The following is a 10,472-nucleotide window of genomic DNA, read 5'->3' as shown; positions in this document are numbered from 1 at the left end:
CAGTGATATGCGAAGAATTCGAATTGAGATATTGTCAATACCTGTAGCTTTGTTTGAACGGATATGATGCAGTATGTTTACTACGTCGGTTGTATGTATAGGTGAAATAGTATCTGAAGCATGTGAATAGCTATGCGATTTAGGAGTCCAACTGTGTTCGTTTTCGATACTTAAATTTCTAGAAATGTTGACAAAATGTTTGTTAAATGCATTACCCAATGAGCGTTCCGGGGTATCAGTTTCTGATGACATATCTGGATTAGTGTTGTTTTTGTTATGTCAAGATTATGTCTTCAAACTTGGTTCGCATTTCGTTTTGTCACAATTCTGCAATATTTGCTACTTTAAGCTAACCCAAAAAATCTAAGTTGCTTGAGTAAGATGAATGAAGTTGTTATTTCATATTTTTTATTTTTAAATGAGATAATAACCTGTAAACAATATAGCAGGGTAATGATACTTGATCATGCTCTGTCTTTTTTTTAGGTAAGGTCATAGATATAGTAAACCGTAGATATGAGAATAATCAAAATAAGTGAGGCCTATAAATAGGACGACGCAACATCACGGTGATGTGTACAGCGAATCAGGTGATCTATGAATTTCTATAATAATTGACTCAGCACTAAAAACTGCACAATTATTCCACAGTTTGTGCATCTAAGACTGCATATTTTATTGAAAATATATAAAACTGACTTTGGATGAGAAAGACAAGAATCTTACACACATGGTAATGAATAATACCAATGATTTAGAAGCTTCTATATCATTGATAATACAAAGAGTGACCAAATAGAAATTAAACCAATAACAAACTAATGAATCAAATGAGATTTAGGAGCAGTTAAGCTGGATCACTGTATTAAACACCCATTAGACATGACTGAAAATAACTAGACCAGATAGTTTTGTCTAAGGTTGCTTGAACTAGATTCCTGCTTTGAAGCGGCATAGTGTAATCTGATTTTAATATAGCGATTATATCCAAATCATTACAGTTAGCATTAGGACTTGGTGTGATAACTGCTTTTATGAGAAGTGCTCAAAGTGCAGATCTAAAGCACTGCACATCCGAGTTATTGTTATAGCCACCCTTGGATCGTATCTTGAAAAACAGAATCTCAATGTGATCCTGGTTGATCTTAAAGGTTGACTTGCAACAAAATTCATATTACACAGTTATTTGATATCAGAGGATTCACCATGTCTCACTCTGCTGTGTTGTAGGTGCAAAATATGTGGAAATGTGATTACAAGCTCTTGAAAGCTCAAAAACAAACAGTTAATCGCCGCCATCACAAAACCGCCGTAGATTGGAATCAATTTATCTGACGTAGTCAAACGATTTGGTTATTGTTTTGACATGTGATGTTTTTCACGTAAATTGAAAGGCCAATAAAAGGCTCAATATAAAACTTCTCGTAGCACTAGTTTATGACAAACACTTCCGGTTTTACCGAAGAGCCCTTGCCAAATATAAATGCTCGCTAGTTTACAGTTGCAGTTCAGCTTGGTCTAGTCGTTATCTGATCATGTGACATCATGTTGACATGCAACAAAAGAATTTTGTTGCATGTCAACCTTTAAAGGTTAGGAAGTAGTTGATGTGAGGGTAGTTGCTGAAAAGATATTGAGCAATGCCATGTACAGATTTGGTTGCTGTCTCAAAACTGATGATGAAAGTTTTCCTATTATTTTCCACAAGCAGGCTCGGTGTCTTTAATTGGCATAGATAGCTTGAGAACTTCTTGATTTGAGTGCAAGTTCTGTATTGTTATAGGCAATTCATGAAATACCTGGGGTGTTGTAGTCACCCCTGATGACATTTCACTAAGAATTTGGTCTTATTGTTATGTTTATGACTTAAAAACTAGTATGACAAGCATGCTTTCACTACTAAACTCATTGGTCAATGGAAGGCTCTGACGCACATCACTGCGACGTAACGTTATTAGAACAACAGCCAATTATGTGCCTCAATTTTGCTCCATTGTAATGATAGCTATTCACCAATCTAGGGTTTACTATATCTATGGGTAAGGATATTACATTCAACTGAAAAAACAGATTTCTATGACATGCTCGTAAAAGTAAACAGTCATGTATACTATAATTACAGAATAGCCATAAATGAACCAGTTCACTTTCATACGAAGCATGAATTTCCTTAAAATACAGAACTTATTAGCCTAATAGAATAGTATAAGATCACTTGGACAAATTGACAAAAGCATTCATCATTTTTCAAGAACTAATGCCATTTATTCTTGTCTTCTATGGTAACCCAAAATTTAATAAAAATACAATACTTTTCAAGAAACTAAATTTACATAATAAGTCTTATTTCTACCAAAGTCAGCAGTTGATTCTCGAGTACTGCACAATAATGCACACATTAAAAGACACTATATCAGAGTCTGTCTTTTCTTGAAAAGACTAATGCCCATAGTTTTATAAAATAATCACTATAGTATAAGAGAAAGAGTGTGTCAAAAATCACAACAGATATGATACTCGGTTTATTTCTGACAGCAGCATTTCTAGCTCCATGCGCTGTTTTTCCATGGGAGAGCTACAGGAAAATGAGCAGTCCTGTGGTATTTTAGTTGCCAAGGTTTTAAATGATGAGTATACATCTGGCACTGTCTTAGTATATTCTTTTGCCATCTCTAGCTGAACCGATGAGACAGAATATAGATATCGATGGCAATCTATAAATAGAAATTGAAATAGGTGAACCAGAATACCTACCTATTTGATGACTTTCTAATATCCAAATAAACTACATGTACAGTCAAACATGGATAACTCGCCCTCGGATAGCTCAAACACATGGTTAACTTGAACGGTTTCTTTGGTCCGTTCCCACATAATGATAAATTGTTTTAGATAACTCGACCTCAACTCTGTTAACTCGAACAGTTTTTTGCCCAATGGCTACCAAGACGGTTGTTATTGCTTTAGAAAATCACTTTATTCAAAGCCATAGAGGTAAACCTCAACTTTTCGTAATTCATAGGCGTCGTTATTACTACCATCGGCAAAATATTTTTGTCAATGACTTTTCTAAAGGTTTGGTGAAATTTGATTTGACCAAACTTTCGCTGGGTCCCGCGAAGTTCAGGTTATTCATGTTTGACTGTATATAGAAAATGTTATGTATGAGTCAAGAATGATTTGGTGTAAAAACATAGTTCATATACAAGCACAAACACTAAATCTCTTATATTATCATTGAACCATCCTTGCTTTCCGGACTGAAAAATAGTCTGGTCCAACGAAAACACAACAATTGATTAAATTATTCACAAAATCCCAAAATAGATTTACAGGTATCGTTTGAAACAAGATTGTTAATATTTGAGGATCTAGAAGCAAATTCAAATTCCATATGTTGGTTTTAGATTAAAAGATATATTCACAAATATTGACATAATTTTCAAATTCATGACGGATTAATAGATAATAAATGACATCAAATAGATAACTTCTAAAAAAAGAACTATCAGCAAGGTGTCAACCGAGCGACACTGTCCAATAAAGGCTCTTGCCACAGATTGGGAAACGCTTCTCTATATAGACCGGCGATGCATAAAGTAAAAATTCAACCAGAACAAAAACCCAAGCGGACCCGATAACTCCAAATGTTGTAATTGAATTTCCTTACAGGTTTACAAAGTTAAATTCGCAGACCAAACCAAAAGCACAAAGGGCTCCATTACCTGCACACTACACAGGTAATGGAGACCGGTAATGGTTTTACTTTGCACTGTAATAATCGGACTGCATTGATTAGCATTGATATATTCACACTGGCACGGTAATGGAAAAAATCACAATCACATATATAACATCATGCTATATACATCAATGCAACACAATAGAAACTGGTTTTTGCAGTAGAAAATAAAAGCATTACCAGTCTCTATGGAGCCTTATAGTGCCCCATGTTCCATGTTCTCAACCCGAGTTGTTGAACTTGGGTTGACAACATGGTTACATACATAGTTTTACAGTACATACATAGTTTAATTTCTATTAGCTAACGGGTGCCTATTGATATACCATTGTTAATAATACCAGATCCACGGTTATGCTACCGTAATACCACGTAATACCAGTATATTGCACCATATTTTTACAAACTCGAGTTTGTGAACTCAGATTGTAATACTGGGCTTACAACTCTGTTTATCAACTCGGATTGCAAACCCGGGACACTCTAATCCGCCATAAGTCTCAATAACTTGTATAGTGTGCAAATGACATAGTAGATCATCGCACCCGTTAAATACAAAACTTTAGGGACACCATAAGCGTCTCCATCCTTTTTTGGTCTTATTCTGTGTGTATTCCATCGCTCTTTAAAGATTTTCAGCTGTTCTCAAATTATGTCCATGAAGGAAAATCTTATTGCTTCGCTAGAAAAGAAATGACAGTCGATCATTTGTAATACTATTAAAATAGTAATTTACACAACAATTTGTTCATCTTGATTGTAATGTAAGGTAATGCCTGCCCACAAGACATAGTTTCTGAACTATAATATGACCTATTAATAAGCTCCATACTTTCGTAATAAATTAGTTGTGACAACAAGACAATTGATCACACATTGGTAGTTGATAGCTTGTGCCACTGCTGACTAACTTGTGCCACTGTGGCTAACAATAGGAAGCAAACACCAAAATCAACTGTTACTTCTACACACATACATATGGGTTTCGTTAGCTGTAGATATCTGTCCTTTAGATTCCAAGTCATCAAACAAGTGTATAAATGGCTGAAGGCAACCTTCCCTCAAACTTCGCCAAAACCTTTCTATCCGCTGAAATATTTTACATTACATTTCACATAATATAACACAATAAATATTGTTTAAATAACACAGACATAAAGATTGCAAAAAAAATAATTGGAAACAGGGACCAAACTGAAATCAATATAACAGTAAGCGCAACACTGTTAATTCGAACTGTGTTTTTGCCCAGCTGCTACCGAAACGGTTGTTTTCGCTTTAGAAAATCACTTTATTCAAAGCCATAGAGGTAAACTTCATCTTTTCGTAATTCATAAGCGTCGTTATTACCACCATCGGCAAAATATTTTTGTCAACGACTTTTCTAAAAGTATGGTGAAATTTGATTTATACTGCGATACGATGAATAGCACGGGCTAGCCGGGTCATGCGCGCAAGAATTTTCGCCACGCACATACAAAACAAAAATCGCATGTTGTTTTGTATGTGCGTGGCAAAAATCCTTGAGTGCGTGACTCGGCTAGCCCGTGATGAATAGTTTTCCGACGTTGATTCCGTGTTGAATCAACGTCGGAATGTTGAATGTTTAAAACGTCTTAAAAAATGTAATTAAACGTATACGTTGTCTGAGCTACAAAAAACTATTCATCGTTTGACCTAAACACAGAATACGTGTGTACATTCAATAAGTATCTATTAAAAAAGCGTGAGTGATATAGAATGTACCGTAAAACCTCGTAAAACTTCTAATTGAACTGCCTCGGAGTGTTGCTCTTAACGAATCCCAGGTAAAGTAAGGTAATCTGCATAAACTTCAAGAAAAAACGGCAAAATTGATCGTGGGTTAAACCCCAAAAGAAAAAAATGTTTTTTCTTTTGAGCATTACAACAACGATCAAGTTTTGCCAGTGTCAATATGAAAAACGTCCTGGCAATAACATCACCTCAAACAACAAACCAATCTCAAGTGATAGAAAAATCTCTATACTTTTTCATGAAAACGTTTTAAACTTTACATTAGAAGCATTTAATTTGAAAAAAGCCATTTGTGCTTTTGATTTATATTATAGTTTGTATATGTACATGTATCTACTAATAAATAAGTAAATATATGGACTTGTGACAGTGCTCTGATAACTTGAATGCTCTGATAATTCGAACACTTTTGCTCGGTCCCTTGAAGTTCGAGTTATCCATGTTTGACTGTATGTATATAGTTATGTAAAACAGTTGCACTTAACTTTCAGCTACTAGCAGTTTCATGACTTCTTCTGTCAATCTTGAGGCTGCTACTAAAATTCAAGCTGGTGACTGATATTTCCTCCCTTTCCTCTGATTGGTTGATGTTCCGCTTGGTTGGTGAGTGGTGGTTCTTTTTGATGATTGGTTGACTCTGAAATGAGCGGGGAGAGAATTCTTAGAATGAGGGCAAGTTGATGTGATTTCTGATCGTTTGTTAAATGTAGAGGTTTCTGGTTTGTCAATAATACAAAACCTCTCTGCTAAAAAAACTAGAAACCTCTACATTTAACAAACGATCAGAAATTACATCAACTTGCCCTCAATCTAAGAATTATCTCCCCGCTCATTTTAGAGTCAACCAATCATCAAAAAGAACCACCACTAACCAATGAAGCCGATCATGAGCCAATCAGAGAAAAATGCGTGAATATCAGTGACCATCTTGAATTTTATTAGCAGCCTGAAGATTAACAGAAGTCATAAAACTGCCAGTAGCTGAAAGTTAAGTGCATCTGTTTTACATAACTATATATATATAATATTATATAATATACATAATCTAGTATTATAACTGTTTTGTCAACAAGAGCTTTACAATGGTTGTATTGTACATGAACTAGGTGACTGGACAGTTTCTAAACATGTGAGAGGACAACTTCACAGAACAGAGCTGTTTTCTGCAATATGTGACAAGTTTTTTTTTCGCTTTCCGCCACTCCGGAAAAAGCTTGTGAAAACAGGCTAGGTTGTCTAAAGCAGACTAGACAAACCAAGGTTAATCACATAAAGTTTATTAGCATTCGAATTTGGCTACTAGCAACAATAACATAAGTGAGATTTTAAGTCATGTCAGATACTGTACAAGAGCATTTTTATTGTATTTCACCTATTACATAGCGATAGCCAAATATTCGCTATTAATAAAAATAGAAAACACTATGATCTTTGTATAGCCTCAGGTATGTTTACGTTTCCACCACTAAGAAAGGGGTGATATTCTATTACGAAACAATCAATTTCGAATCAGGCTGTTATGAACTGTCATTTACGAATAGGGCCGGATTCTATGACACTTGACATGCTGCTGAAGCAAACAATTGCTCAACTAAGAGCCAAATTCTTTTGCAGCTTTGTTTTGCTAGATTATGTTCCTTCAAACCGACACTTTTGTCATTAAAACATAGAAACCCTCTTGTAATAATAACTCTTCTACAGTGTTAATGATAGAATAAAATTACTTGATTTCTGGTAGACTTTCCATAGAGAAAAGACTTCCCACTCATGCTATCACTATGAACAGTCCTGAGTGCACTTTGAATCCTTTCAACCTTAACGTTCTCTGTTCCTCGATCGGCACGTACAATTTTTGGCAAAGCTAAAATAGATTTACTTTATGATGACAAGAAGAAATGTTCGCAGAATTATAGGCCAAACGCAGTGAGAATTAAAAAAGTAAGGAGACAAGCTTACTACCTGGAAATTGTGCAATAAAAATAATTGATGGCAATGGAATAATGCATTTGTCAGTCACTGAAGCCAACATATTTGTTTAATTAGTTCAGTAGTGTCCAGCAGACGATCTTCAACCATTATTTCATGGGGCCTTCAACTACTTGATGCAGTCATGTAGCGGGTGAGATCAACCTAATATTTCACCTTTCCCAAGCTGTCATGTAGTACAATATTTATAATTGGAATGGATGCAATGGGGGGGGGGAAAGACCTTTATTTTGAATCCAACCAAAACATCACATCCGGCCCGCAAATTGAATAGGTTGAACAGCCTAGTGCAGATTTGCAACAAAGGATTTCTTCAAAGTGTCATATGTGATGAACATATTTGCAGTCAAATAACCCCCGAACACACTCTTTCCTAGATGATTTCGAAGAATGGGACAAGTTGGTCGAAAGATTAACCTTATATGCCCCAGTTACACGCCCTAGTTAAAAGTCCTATAACCTCTGATTTGCTTACAAACAAAATATCAACAAAAGTACAAAGTTTACCAACATCCAACTTGAATAAAAAACTAGCATTTAAACAATGCAAACCTATCATTAACCTACCTTTAAACTTCTCAACTTGATCCAAAAAATATTTAGCGATAACAGCAGGATCATTGTTGGTTACACCCACTTCCAACCACAGAACATATCGAGAGAACCTGAAACGGTAATGTTTTTAAACTCAATATTAGGCGCTTCACTCCATATATATATTTTTCATTTAATTTCATAGTTCATGTCAGTTTTTTTACCAATGATCAATAGTAAATTTAAAAAGAGGTTCATTTCACACAAACCTCAAATCCATATTATATATGGAAATTAATTGTTTTTGTCAGAATTCTATTTTCTTTGTTTTTTTTATTTGATAAAGCTTTTGCCTTTAGGATCTCAGAACAAACCAGATCAACATTCTTTGAATTTCAAGTGTTCATAGCTAGTACATTGTACATTGAAGCTTGACATTTTTTAATTTTTATACAGATGACTGGTGAACACCAAAGCATAAAAACTGTACTATATTTTAACGACCGTTATCAGATTTTGCACATGTTTAGAGTTTCCGAAACTCCGCAGTATAATCTTTGTGACCTAAGATCTTCATTGCAGTGAGAGAGTCATTGGTTATTTTCTGTTTAACAATATACGGACAAAATTTTAACATTTAACGAGGCTTGTTGTTTACTGAGCTGTTAGGCCAGTGTTACAAGAGATATTCAAAAGATTTATTATTTGGAGACTATTTATCTTCAAAGCAGATGGTCAGCTTACTCAACTTCACACTTCTGAGTCTTGAGTTTCATCCCGGACAATGCTGTAATTTTTTATCCCATTATCATTGCTGGTAAATTTTGTTTTGACATTGTCATAACTTATGAATGAATGACTATTAATATTCTTTCTAAAACAAACTTTTATCCAACTAATGATACATATTAATCTATATCGATTATGAAATTTCATGTTGTAGCCATTAATTGTTTCATTAAAAAGCCAATTATCTAGTGAATTTTAAAATGCTTCATTAATATCAAATGTTTAGACCGAGACATGAGAATTATTTGCTCTAATCATATTTTGTGGGTTAAATTACATTGACTATGCCCAGGTTTTGGGAAAATTCTGTCTGCTTTATCAACTGTATAGCTCTTAAAATGCCCTCAGTCGGCCTGGGAATAGTGAGTTTCAAAACGTTGTCGCTGCTAGAATCTTCACACTAGGTACATACAAAAATAGTTTAGTTTGTAGGCAAATGTCTGCTCTTCCCGGTGCATTTTTTATTTAAACCTTTGGACTTTTAATAATATTTTGTAGGATAATTGTAGTGGTAAGTCTCTATTTTTGAAAATATTCATGGGCTATAGGATTAATGTTGTTCTAGATTCAACTGCACAACTTATAAGAAATGGTCATAAAAATTACCAGCAAATCTTAAAACAGATTCCAAAAAAGAATGGCTCATGTTGACTGTGCAAGTCAAACAAAAAAAATGTTGAAATAGTTAGCGTGAATGAGGCATAAGTTTGCTTTTCTTATCCATCAATGCAGCCATGTACAGCAAATCCAAATTTTTTGAGTTTGTTCCAGCCATCTATATGCCACACATAATTCGGGCCTGGTGCACTGTAACATCATGGAAATCCAGAATATTCAACCAATGATATAGAATATGCTATGTTATTGATTCAACGAAAGTACAAATAGGAGTGAATAACTATTAAAATATAATTAAAACAATATACACAAACTACTTTAACTCTGTTTGCAAAAAATTGTAATGCAATAGTCTAGCACACATTTTTTACAGTTCTTCTAAACATAAGTACAAATAAGTACAATGCTTTCAAATGGAGCCAAAACCATGTTTTTTACACTAGAATTAAAGTAAATTAACTGTGACTTTGGCAATTCTTTAAATATTAGTTAGTACTCAGTCTGCAAATTATCTTGGAAGAACTGCATGTTATTTAGTAAGAAAGATTCCAGGTAAATCATTCCATGAATTCCGGCTTACTTTCAGAACTGATATTAAAGTTGATATCGATATAGTTGATAAATGAGCCGCCATAATTGGGTGTTACCAAACTAGCATAAAATTTCTTGTAAAGAAAACAAATTTGTTTTTAGTTAATAAAAATAATTAAAAGATGATAAGCGAAGCAGCTATAATGGTTGTAATTAAAATTAAATAATTAGACACTCACTAATAGACACGACGTTTTAGTGTACGGCATTTCCTCATCTGAACACCTTCAAATTCAACAATTCTCATTAGCAGCATGGCATCCCGCCTAAAGATAAACCACACATAATCCAATAAAGTAGCATGCAAGCAAGGAGTTAACTCCTTGATGCAAGCCGTGCCGAAGATTTCAGCTATTTCACAGGAATAAAATAACATTATAGGTTAAATTGAAATAAGAATTACATTCTGTAAAACAGTTAAATAGTAATATAATAG

The 10,472-nt window shown here is 34.3% G+C and overlaps 1 long non-coding RNA gene across 1 annotated transcript; it reads right to left on the bottom strand.

Moving 5' to 3' along the window:
• Nucleotides 1-1,978: 1,978 nt before the first annotated feature.
• Nucleotides 1,979-8,170, bottom strand: LOC137388705 (uncharacterized). Its single transcript, XR_010978001.1, has 5 exons — nt 8,072-8,170; nt 7,243-7,379; nt 4,719-4,831; nt 4,288-4,424; nt 1,979-2,714 (listed from the first exon to the last, which is right to left on the bottom strand). It is a non-coding gene; the product is annotated as an uncharacterized lncRNA (long non-coding RNA).
• Between the last annotated feature and the right edge of the window lie 2,302 nt (nt 8,171-10,472).

The sequence above is a fragment of the Watersipora subatra genome, chromosome 2 (genome assembly GCF_963576615.1).
Source record: "Watersipora subatra chromosome 2, tzWatSuba1.1, whole genome shotgun sequence".
NCBI classification, from domain to species: domain Eukaryota; kingdom Metazoa; phylum Bryozoa; class Gymnolaemata; order Cheilostomatida; family Watersiporidae; genus Watersipora; species Watersipora subatra.
This window is presented reverse-complemented; position numbering and strand designations above follow the sequence as displayed.